Here is a 12,428-nt window from a genome sequence, read left to right on the forward strand (position 1 = left end):
AGGGCAGTTGGGGGCGACGAGGCCTGCAGGGGAGGGCAGTTAGGGGCAACCAGGCTGGCAAGGGAAGGCAGGAGTGACCAGGCCGGCAGGAGAGGGCAGTTAGGGGCAATTGGGCTGGCAGGGGAGCAGTTAGGCATCGATCAGGCTGGCAGGGGAGTGGTTAGAGGGTGATCAGGCTGGCAGGCAGAAGCAGTTAGGGGCAATCAGGCAGGCAGGCAGGGGAGTGGTTGGGAGCCAGCAGTCCTGGATTGTGAGAGGGGTGTCCGACTGCCCGAGATCGGGCCTAAACGGGCAGTCAGACATCCCTCGAGGAGTCCCAGATTGGAGACGGTGCAGGTTGGGCTAAGGGACACACCCCTCCCGTACATGAATTTCGTGCATCAGGCCTCTAGTATCCTATACAATAATCCTATATAATGAAAGGATAATATGCAAATTGACCCTAATGGCTGAATGACTGGGAATGACCAGTTGCTGTGATGCACACTGACCACCAGGGGGCAGACTCTCAATGCAGGAACTGCCCCCTGGGGGTCAGTGCACTCCCACAGGGGGAGCTGTGCTCAGCCACAATCCAGGCTGACGGCTGTGAGCGCAGCAGCGATGGCAGGATCCTTCCCTGCCTCCTCAGCAGCATTAAGGATGTCCGACTGTGGTTTAGGCACGCTCCCCGAGGGCTCTCGGGCTGCCAGAGGTTTATCTGACTGCCTCTTAGGCCCAATCCCCCGGGGAGTGGGCCTAAGCTGGCAAGTGGACATCCTCCAAGGGCTCCCGAGCTGCCAGAGGGATGTCTGACTGCTAGCTTAGGCCCGATCCCCTGGGGAGTGGACCTAAGCAGGCAGGTTTATATCTCCTGAGGGATCCCAGACTGCAAGAGGGTGCAGGCTGGGCTGAGGGACCCCCACCCCAAGTGCACAAATTTTCATGCACCAGGCCTCTAGTCTCTATATAAAATCCATGAAAACAGGCCTTCACATAAATCAATATTTTATTGTTATGTGGGGTTGGCAGTGCTACATCACCTTTTTCATTTTTAAAGCATCCACACTTGTCTTTGTCTCTACTTTTTTTTTTGAAAAACATGGCACACATTCTATGGATTAGGATTTTACCAAGATTTTGTCCAGTTGGCATAGATGTAAGGCCAGGGATAGTTAAGATTACTGTAAACTGTAGATTTCCTCCAAATTGATACTTTCACAAATAAAATAGTATATGTTGAGTAAAAAATTCCCAAACAAAATTGATATATATATTCTTTCCTTTTGCTCAAATCTTAAAATGGAGCCTCAAGTCATTGTTAATCTATCATGTACAAGGGACTGTTCTTTGTGAACCTCCAGAGTCCTTATATAGCAATAAGAAAGATATGAAAATTTTGTAAATTTTTTATTCCACTCATTTATTTAATGTATAAATTTTATTTCCATTTGTACTATGTATTTTCTTCTTTTATGAAAAAAATTCTGTGTTGGTTTAATTATTAAATGCTGAAAATAGTGAGATGATTTAAACTTAAGATATTTATGTCTCATGAGAACCCCATGAATTAATTGGAATAATATGGCCCCAGATTAGGTAAACTTCACTCAACCTATTAACAGACTTTTGACTAGCTTAGTCGTAATTCTTCATTGATGGGCAGTAGTTCTGAAGGTGTTCTTTTGTGAAAAAAAATTTCCATCCATCCTGGTTAGCCTCATAGTCCCAGTTAGTGCCTATGTCTCAGCATATATTTCCACAGCACTGCATTTCACTCTGAAAAGTGTCCCTGCTTGGATGACAAGTTATATAGTCACCCTGCTTATAGACAACATTTTTAATAACAACTAATGTGAAGTCAGAAGAGATGTATAGGTGTCACAAACCTAGGATAGGATAGCTTAAAACGTGCCAGAATTAAACATTAAAGATCTTGATAAGCTGGATATATGGGATAAAATAGAAAAGAGTAAATGTATTAGGGTTAAATGGGGTAAGCAGAGGGAAATTACCTTTAGACCCCCCACAGTAATTATTTAAGTGTGGTACCAGGAAAGTTTAGCTTAAAAGCTGTTCATTCAAAAAAGACCTGGGGATTTTAATTAGCCAAAGGCTTGCATGCTGTTTGACAACAGTGTGATGTGGCTAATCACACAGCAAGGAAGGTAGCACTTCTATCCTTGGAATAGTGTCTAGACTAGACCTTTGCTCTCCAACAACCATCTGCAGTGGTGGAAACATTCTGTATCTTGCTATCCGTCCACTTATTAGTCACATGTGGTTAATGAGAACTGGAAATGTGGCCAGTGAGATTGAGGAACTGAAGGTTGAATTTTGTTTAACTTTCATTAATGTGAGCTTAAAACTAAATAGCCACATGTCCCTAGTGGCAACTACATTGACAATGTAGGTGGAGATCAAGACAGATCTCAGTGAGGGTTGGGTTGGCAAACTTGGGAAATTGTGTTCAAAAGGCACTTGATAAGTTGCGTGCATTTAATTCAATTGAAAAAATGTTAATGAACATTAAATGATATGCATACCACTATGGTATATACTATATGGTTATTCAAGAGCAAGTAAGGCTGCCTGTTCAAGTACAGATTTCATAATGTCCTATTAAAACCAATGGGAACACAAGTAAATAAATTATTAGTGCTGCTATTACAAAAGAAAGTCCGCCCTAACCGGTTTGGCTCGGTGGGTAGAGCATTGGCCTGCAGACTGAAGGATCCCAGGTTCGATTCCAGTCAAGGGCATGTACCTTGGTTGCGGGCACATCCCAGTAGGGGGTGTGCGGGAGGCAGCTGATCAATGTTTCTCTCTCATGGATGTTTCTAACTCTCTATCCCTCTCCCTTCCTCTGTAAAAAAATCAATAAAATATGTTTTTAAAAAAAGAAAGTCCATTTTATGGGAAGCTAGGGGATGGAGAAGCTGTGGATTTGAGGTTTGGTGAAAGAGGTGGGCTTTGAAGAGTAGTCAGACTTAGCTAGAGGTCAGTATTTACATGAGAAAAGGCCCAAGGTCAGAAAAGTATAATGGAAAGAAGGATGTGATTTGGTGTATGTTGTCCAAGCATGTTTGGAAGCAGAAGGTGGAGAAGCTAATGCAGTCTAAAAACTTGGGGCTTTGTTCCCTAAATAATTAAATTAATTTTTCTAAGTTGGAAGTTGATTTCAGACCCTTCTTTTGTAAGTAGGGGCACACATCATGGAGGGATTGGAAGTGAGGGAGCAACTGTTAGAGGGTAACCATGGGGTAGAAACTGTGGGCAGCAGATGCCCATGATGACTGAGTGGAGGCTACCTGGGAAGCCATGCTGCCTTTCTTGACATATTTGAAGAGCTGTTATGACAAAAGAAATGAGAATTATTTCATGCAGTACTAGAGGACAAAACTAGGATTTCAAATATATGAAGGTAGATTTTGGATCAATAAAATGAGTAGATTTTAATAATGAGAGCTTCCATAAAGGGAAGCGATAGTTTGTGAATTGGTGAGTAAGCCGTGACCACCTTAGGATTCTGTGATGGGATGTTTGTTACAGGAAAGATTCTGACTGGTTTCCAGATTTTGAGATTTCAAGGACTGGTCAAAACAGAGAAAGGGGGCATTAAGTGTTGCTAACTTCTAATTTTACCAAGTAAGAATATTGAATATCTCCAATCTAATCATCTAGTATTATCACATTTAAGATTTTAAAAAAGATCATTGTAATACTACCTGCCCCCCAAACAGGGAGAACATAATCCTATATAATAAAAGGGTAATATGCAAATTGACCCTAACAGAGGAATGACAGGGAACTACTGGTCGCTATGGTGCACATTGACCACCAAGGGCAGACGCTCAATGCAGGAGCTGATCCCTGGTGGTCAGTGCACTCCCACAGGGGGAGCTCTACTCAGCCACAAACTGGGCTGACAGCTGCGAGAACAGAGGTGATGGTGGGAGCCTTCCCCGATTCCTTGGCAGCACTAAGGTTGTCTGACTGCCAGTTTAGGCCCAACCACCCGGGGAGCAGGCCTAAGCTGGAAGGTGGACATCCCCCAAGGACTCCCAAGCTGCCAGAAGGATGTCTGACTGCCAGCTTAGTTCCAAACTCCTAAGGAGCGGCCTAAGCTGGCAGGTGGATATCCCCCAGGGGTCCTGGACTGTGAGAGAGCACAGGCCGGGCTGAGGGACCCCCCTGAGTGCACGAATTTTCATGCACCAGGCCTCTAGTTTTAAAATAAAGAGTGGTCTATTCTGAAGAAAAGATAGTGATCACCTGAATTCACCCTCCCCCCCTACTCCCCCCATGGTGTGTGCTGTGTGTCTCTGAGAACTTCAACTTCTCTTTTCTCTGTAGCCTGGCCAATACTAATAAGCAATAATTAGTGTTTGTTTAACTCTGGGAGGCAGCTAAGTGGTCCTGCAGCTCAGGTAATTATTATTTCTCTAATTTAGCCTGGGAAAATCATCATTGTTGAAACAGTTATGATGAGCCTCCAGGAATTTGACAGAAGAGTTACAGAAATGAGATGATGGTCTAGGTACAGAATGGTATAATAATTAGGACAAGTGTCCTTTGTAAAGCCTCCAGAAATAGTAAAAAAATAAAAATAAATACCAGGCAGAAATACTTATCACAGAGGGCAAAACTTTTCATTTCTTTATCATCATAAATCATGGCACTTCATTGATGCTTATTTTATCCATATTTTATCACAGCACTCTTGCCATATGTGATCCGAAGTTTCTGAGTGTATCCCCGGGGACCACAGTTACTGCTATAGATAATCAAGAATTCCTTTTATGCTCCTCTCAACACCACCACAGCTTAGATTAAAATTAGCATCTTTTACAATGAAATACCAGTTACTGTCACAAACAGACATGACAACTGGATAGAGAGGCCTGTTTATCCAGCTATTCTTCACATCCTCAGTTCATTATGGTTTAGTAAGATATGTACTGTAAGTTCCTGAATGATGAGATGTGAGTTTTTGCCATGATTATTATTCGAATAGAGGCATCCAGAAGCTGTTGTCAAATGGGGGTGGGGGCAGTGATGAAGGTCACAGATCAATTATCACCCTAATAAGCATCTGCTTAAAACTAGAATCATTTATTTTCTTAAAACATGTCTTATTAAGATGGCGTTTTATCACTTGTATGTGGAAACATTTTGAGAGGAACTGCTACTCAACAGGTATTGAGTACCTGCTATGTTACAGGAACTGTGCTGGGTATTTCTACGTTATCTCATGATATAGGTAGTCATGACATCAATCTTGTGACCTAGGAAATAGGAACATATTTTAAAGAAGGACATCAAGTTACTTGGCCAAAGTCGCACAGTTCATACCTAGCTTTATGCATCCCAAACCTGCTATTTTTAAACTACTGAATACCACCTAAAAATTGTTATTTTAAAATTTGATTTTACAGTTATTTTTGTTGGGTAGAGGTAGTACGGAGGCACACAATGAATGCATAGTTCCTATCTCCTGATAATATTTGTGGTTAGCATTTATTGTGTGTTTCCTACATGTTAGGGAAGGTGTAAAATGCTTTCTATAGATTATCAAGTGGAAGTCCTTTGAGATTGGCTTTATTACCCCCACTTTTCAAATGAGCGAACTCGCTCAGAGAGAACTGACGTGTTCAGGAATTTAAGTAAGTTGCTCAGGGAGAGTCAGGAACAGTAATTGAAAGCCAAGCAGACTCCATTGAATTATGGATCTACCCCCGACCAATGCTACAGGAGCTAATCATCAGATGGGGAGAGTGGCACCCACAGCCACAGAAATGGGTGGGCTATGGGCAATGCGTGACCAGCAGCACCAGCTATACCAGACTGATTCCTGAGAAAATGCACTTAACCATCATACAGTACTCTGTGTTATATCTCCTGGGATTTGTTAAGGAGTTTGCATTTCATGTCATAGCTAAAGTGGCATTACTGAGCATTATTTGTTCTCCTACCTGTATTCCCCCATCGCCAATGCCACCAAACTAGATGAGTTTACCTAAGCACCAAGATGTTTCTTCCTGGTGAAGAAAAGGTTATGAGCTGTGTCAGAGACTGGCCAGATGGTAATGAGACCCATTTCCTCTTCTTGGGCACACAGGAAGAGGACATTTCCCAGCCTCCCTTGCTGTTAGCTTGGTCATATGGCAGGGCTCTGGTCATTGAAAAGCAGTTGAAAGTGGAAGACACCATTTTTGTTAGTAACTGTAAAACATTCTGAAAGATCTTCCACATTTTCCATCTTTGCTACTCTGCTGACCTCGAGCAAAGATTTGTATCCTGATGGGAGGGAGAGTCACAGGATGTCTGAGCTTGAATTTTTGAGACACTGCTTGGAGGAAAAATGCTCAGAAGAACTACCTGACATGAAGCAGAACTTTGATTTGAGCAAGAAATAGACTACCATTGTGTCAAACCACACTTGGTGTTTTCATTGTAGCAGTTAGCAGATATTACCCTAACTTCTGTTTACAGTAATGGCCTCGAGCCCTCTCTTTCCAGTGCATAACGAGCTCCATGTATCCACTTATGGTTCCCTTGATTGAAGAAGGAATCTAGCAGATTCACCTCCATCTGCATAACTACCTTGACACATCAAAGATCCCTGGGATTCTCAGTCCTAGAACCAAGTGGATTATTAAAGGGAGTACTGTCTTGTTAGAAAGTTAAGTGTCCTGCTAGAAGATGAGAATGGAGGCTTGGAGACCAGCAATAATTTTATGCCAGAAATTTAAACAACACTAACAAAAAAATGGGGTATTGTGAGGGAGCACCATATTCTGCCAGCAAGAACAATGGCACGGGGTCCTGAAATCCAGTCTTAGATTAGTCAGATACTGTGTGACCACTGAGAAAAGCACTTAAATGTAGTGGATTCAAATAACAATTAAAGATTCCTTAGTGCTTATGTCAATCTAAATGCAAAACAAACAAACAAAAATACCTTAATAAGCTTTATTGGTTGAAATGTCATGGTTAAGGACTGAATGTATGTGCCCCCCCCCCCCCCCACTTAAAGTATTATGTTTAAGAAGTGCTAACCCCCATTGTGACTGTATTTGGAATAAGGAAGTAATTAAGGTTAAGTGAGGTCATAAAGGGCCTGATCAGACAGAATTTGTACCCTTATAAGTAAGATACTAGATCTCTCCTTCCACCTTCCCTCTCTTCCCTCTCTTCCTGTCCCCCTCCTCTCTCCTTTTTCCTTTCTCCCTCTCCCCCTACCCCCCTTTTCCCATGTACACAAAGAAGAAATCATGTGAGAGCACATTGGGAAGGAGGCCATATAAACCCAAACGAGAGAGCCTCATTAAACACCGATGCTTTTGGCACCTTGATCTTGGACTTTCTGTCTTCAGAACTGTGAGAAAATAAATTTGTTTTAGCACCCAATCTGTGCTATTTGTTATGTCAGCCCTAGCAGACTAATACACCACCTTTGCCCTTATTCTCTTTAGTCATTCATTTAATCTTCAGCTTATGTTAGCTTGTGGAGACATAATGTAAAGTACATTGTAGTGAGCTACAGTGTGAGATTGACCAAAATATCCAATTTTGATCTTGCTTATTCTTCTTTTATCACATGCATGTGGTAGTTTAGGAATTTATATAGTGCTTTGGTCTAATTTGTTATGTTGTTGCATTTGGTTTTTAGTGTTGGTTTGGAGATGATACTGTTTGAGTATGTTCTGGTTCTCAGTGCAGAACCTCTACATGCTGAATCTGTATATATCCATGGAAAAATAATCATCACTGTACTGTGAGGAATGAATGTCTAAAAAGTGCATGTTAATGACAGTGAAGAGGGCATACTTCTTTACATGGCAAAAACAGTGGAGTCATTATGGAATCTGTAGGAAACTTTCATTAAAGACTCAAATTCCTTCTAAATTAGCCTGTTTCTAGCATGTCTCATATTCATACATCTCACCCTGGGAAGGCATATTCAGAGAATAACTGTGGTTTAGGTTCAACCTGTAAATGAATAATTCAAACTGCTAACCATTAACAAATTTCTCTAGTTTTTTTTCCCAGGAAAAAGACAAACTCCAGGACCTAAATCCACCCATTCACTTTGGATTTGGGTTGGATTTGTTAGGAGGAGGCTGACGATGAAGGTCACACAGAAGATCTTTTAGCTGGTAGGGCACAGAGAACAGATTTACCGAAATGCCGCCTGGTGCCTGGGCTTCAGAGATGGAGAGGATGGTTAGTTGTCCTGGTAATTTCAGTGTTCCTCCCAGCTTCCACAGAGTATACATTTCAGCCCCTGCAGTCTTTCACTGTTAAAGCACAGCCCATGTGCCATTTAAAAATACATTTACTTTACCTAACACATCACAAAACTACACTTAGTTTCTAAGAAGTAAACTGTAAATGTAGTTATTCATATTTTAAAAAAACTGACAACTTTTCCACATAGTTCTGCCTACTGCTCCCTCCCAACACCCTTCCTAGCTTTCCATTTTCCTTTCTTATCTCTGGCTGTGCTCTCAGGCCCTTCACTCACCACCTTTGCAGCCCCTGCTTTCCCAAAATGGCAGGGACCATCTGGCGTTCTCACCTTTCTGTGGCTGTGTCGGTCAGATAACACACTGCTGGAGATGTGGACTTGGAACATTCCAGCATTGAGCTGGCACAGTGGAATGTTTCAGGGGTGTTGTAAAGCACCAGGCTATTGATGTCGATGAACCCCCACCATTCAGAGAGGGGAGCTCTGTGCCATTGAGAAGAGGCACATTCTGTCTCTGCTTTGAAGAAGTTGTGACTCAGTTAGGAGATGGTGGAGAGAGAATATCCACCTGGACAACCACTGACACTGGTGAAAACACCATGCGACATGGTGCACAAATGTGTTTGAGTCCAGGGGAGAACAACAGAGTCTTGGGGGTGGGCAAAGAAACCTATGGCCAATTGAGGTCTCACTCAGGAAGAGAAGTTTTGAGCCATCTCTGGGAGAAAAAAAATCAGAGATAGTTAGAAAGAAAGGTAGTTTCCTCCAGAAGGTGGAGGTAACATGAGCAAGGCCGTGGCAGGAACAGTTTCTAAGACTGAGAGTAAGAAAGTGACTATTTTTGGCATGGAAAGTCATACTCTTATTTTAAAACATTTGTTGAGACTTAAAATGTTCCAGTGGACCAAAGAAATAATGTGAAATCAGTTGTAGCCAGGAGAAGAAAGGTTATTGGCATTTGGCACTGAAGACATAAAATAGCACATTTAAAACTTTACAAAGGCAAGGCTCCAAACACCTAGGGTCATTTTTATTGTATAGTCAGCAACTAATGAATCTATATTGGGTTCTGAAATGCATAGAACACTGGAGGGAGGAGGGAGGACAATTGTAATAATTGGCCAAAAATATATCACGATGGTTAAGAAAACATTAGCAACCTGGAAAGGAAGAAGAGTGCTTTTTCTATGAATTTCTCAAAGTCTCTGAAGAGCTACATAGGGAGTTTCCCCTTCAAAATTATATTGAGAAAACTCTAGATTATCCTGGAGGAAGGCCATGTGAGGGAGAGGGGTAGAGAAAAGATAAGCCATAATGTGGCTGCTCCAAGGAAAATCATTATTTCAAGTTTATTGACAGCATCTCATTTCCTTAATTATGGCTTTTTGACAGCTATTCACTTTGCATGCATAGAATCCCTTTGAAATAATTCATAATCCAATTTGTCTTGGGACCAGACAAATGTTTAAGAGAGATGGTATTTTTGTTTTTGAGCTGTTGATAGTGGTGAAGTCTAGGAATTGTTAGACCTGGGGCTGTGTTTCTTGGATTAACTTTCTCAGCACCTCCTCCCATCCCCCATGCCCCATACCCATTCATTTTATAATAAAATCACATGAGCTCTGAGGGAACAGAAGGCAAGAGGACAACTGATAAACTATCAGGTTATCTGGCATACCCAGTAGAAAGTAACCAGCTTTGGTCTGGTGAGAATGGCCCACCAGCACCTCAGGACAGCTAGAGAGAAGCTAAACTAAGAGAGAAGGGGAACAAGACAAGTTTTGGGCATCTGACTTCATTTACGAGACTTTCTTTTTTTATACATAATATATATTTTATTGATTTTTTTTACAGAGAGGAAGGGAGAGGGATAGAGAGTTAGAAACATCGATGAGAGAGATCGATCAGCTGCCTCCTGCACGCCCCCAACTGGGGATGTGCCCGCAACCAAGGTACATGCCCTTGACCAGAATCGAACCTGGGATCCTTCAGTCCGCAGGCCGACGCTCTATCCACTGAGCCAAACCGGTTCCGTGAGACTTTCTTATATTTTTAAAATTTGAAATGCTACATCCTTAGGCTTACCTGTATTCAAGTTAAAGGCCAGAAACACTTCCCTATTCAGCTTTCAATGACTTTGGGTCATTTATAATTTTACATAATCCTGACCTCTTCTCTCAATTAGTACAATGATCATAGAATTAAATTTTGCAGTTAACCTCATATCTAGATAGATTTTTTTTGGCCAAGCCTCAAAAAGAAATGCATGTGTCAAACTTGCATTTTATTTTGTATTTTTGTTCCTTGAAAAATTCTACTTATATTCACGAATAAACAATACTTGTCAGAAGCTATGCTTTTCAATTTTTTTAAAAAAACACACATTTTTCCTGGGCTCCTTCCATAAATTGTTTATTGTTTAATATGGTTGTGACTTTTCAATGCAGTTACTTATTTTTGATGCCTTCAATTTGGCTTAAATATTCTTTTACCCAGCACCAAAGGTATGAAAGGTTCCCTTTTATCTCAAAGATGCAAGACGTATCTTTCATAGGACATAAATAATGGTGGTTTGGAATGGGGAAGGGAAGGTAACAGATCTCTTTGCTTAAAGGCTGCATATCATAATGAAATGAGCTTTTAATAATGACATATTTCCTCTCTACCCTTACACTAAATAAGGCCATGCTTTCTAGTCCTCGTGTATGTGAATGCTTCCTTATAGGCTATAGTGGTCATTCATTTTCTCCTCTATACTTTATTTACTCCTCCCCCAGTTATTCATATCCCTTACGCAGTGACTTCTAAAGGTGGCATTACAAGGCCAGCTACACTTTTCAGAACCATGATTGAGCATAGAAATTGATGTCACATGGTTTTTGACGCCCACACTGACTCAAGGAAATTCAAGGTCAGGTACTACAGCAGCACATGCTTGCGTGGTCCACTCCTCAATACTCATAGGATCTTTCTTTCTCAGGTCAATTCCTAATTTATTCTGTCTGAATCCTCCCAATAACCTATGAGATCCTACATTCTTGGTAGCTCACACATGATTAAAGGTGTGCTTTCCTGGTTTCACACTCTATGCTTCTTGGAGTTGTAGAGATGTTTGCTGTGACATGTTCATTTAGGAGATGTCTTGGTTCTTGATTTGGAATATTTCCCACCATAAAGTATACCGAGAATGCTCTTTTTAAAAATGTTTCCCCTATGGAATAATGTAAAAACGGGAAATCTGTGAATAAAACATCAGTGCGCTGATCTCCATTCCACTTCATAAAGTCAGATAAACGTCTTCAAGCCACAATTTTGCATGGTGGAATGGTACCCTGATGAGCAAATGTTATGGTAAGATGCTCAGCAAGGAAGTTATATTAGACATGTACCTGGGTGGGCGGGGAAATGGCACAAGACTATTTCATTAGCAGTAGATGGTCCCTGTCATTGACAGATAAAGAACAGGCTTTTTGGCCAAGTCTTTGCCTTTTGGCAAAACAGTTGTCTGCAGAGAGCTGCATAGGATGCCATTTTAAATCCTCTGACAAGTGTTTGGGCCTCTCCTACAACGTCCTTGATGCTTTGCATGAATGATAAACATAGAATCATGGCCTTCAGTAAGTGTTGAAGTGCATGTAATACCAGGGCAACATTAAATTTAGAAAGCAAATGCTGAACTGGGTTTTAAGTCCTGTGGACTATTGTCTGGAATGGTGGGAAGGAGGCAGCATTACTGAAAAATAGGAAGTTGCCAGATTAAATTGGTGAAGTTGACATTATTTTCAACTAAATCAGAGTTACCAATAGGCTGAATCCAGGGCTCTCTGGCGGAATGGTTTAGAGCTTTTCGGTGTCTTTTTGGCACTGAAATAATAGAGGCAGAGAAAATAATTTAAAAAATCAGTTTGGTTTTATGAAATACCCATCAAGATAATCATAAAAGAGAAGATAATCCAATAAGAGAATCCTAAGAAGAGAGCACATGTCTAATGATATAATTGTCTAAAAAATGTGACCATTAGGATTTACTGAATTTTTGGAAATGAAAATGATCAATCTTGTTTTCACTCTGGCACTTTCAGCCTGGAGACCTGGGTTCTAGTTCCTTCATTTACAGAATAGTGTCTGAAATGTCATTACTAATCTTTCTTCTGTAGACTTACAAAACCCCACAAACCTCTAAAACCCCTATTTG

General features: G+C 41.2%; 1 protein-coding gene across 1 annotated transcript in view; it reads right to left on the reverse strand.

Annotated features, from left to right (window-relative positions):
• The window catches only part of CDH20 (cadherin 20), a 212,004-nt gene that overhangs the window by 189,660 nt on the left and 9,916 nt on the right, over positions 1-12,428 (reverse strand). The gene's annotated exons all lie outside the window — the stretch shown is intronic.

The sequence above is a fragment of the Myotis myotis genome, unplaced genomic scaffold (assembly GCF_014108235.1).
Source record: "Myotis myotis isolate mMyoMyo1 unplaced genomic scaffold, mMyoMyo1.p scaffold_m19_p_9, whole genome shotgun sequence".
Lineage (NCBI taxonomy): Eukaryota > Metazoa > Chordata > Mammalia > Chiroptera > Vespertilionidae > Myotis > Myotis myotis.